Below are 419 nucleotides of genomic sequence, written 5' to 3'. Positions count from 1 at the left end.
GAGAAAACAGAGTTAACGTTTCGGGTCCGGTGACCCTTCCTCAGAACAGGCATGATATGCTGAACAACCACATTCTATACTGTATATTCCTAGTCTATGAGGTATCAGCCAATTGACACTGGTATTGCATCATGATTATGCGTGTATTCACCAAAGTTTCTTTGTATTTATTTGGGTTGCTTCGGATGCTATCATTATCCGCTCTGGCTACTTCAATTATATTATGTTTATGGCACTACCTGGATCATTGTAACTTTCATTGATTAGTAAATTCAATCATTTAAATTAGTTTAACTTTTTATTCCCTTTAGACTCGGCTGAAGTCAGGTGTTTTCATTTATTCACTCAGGGAAGTGGGCATCTCGGACTGGTCAGCATTTATTGCCTGTCCCTAGTTGCCCTTGGGAAGGTGGTGGTGA

Source organism: Rhincodon typus, chromosome 7 (genome assembly GCF_021869965.1).
Source record: "Rhincodon typus isolate 14 chromosome 7, sRhiTyp1.1, whole genome shotgun sequence".
NCBI classification, from domain to species: Eukaryota; Metazoa; Chordata; class Chondrichthyes; order Orectolobiformes; family Rhincodontidae; genus Rhincodon; species Rhincodon typus.
Note: the sequence above shows the minus strand (reverse complement) of the source record.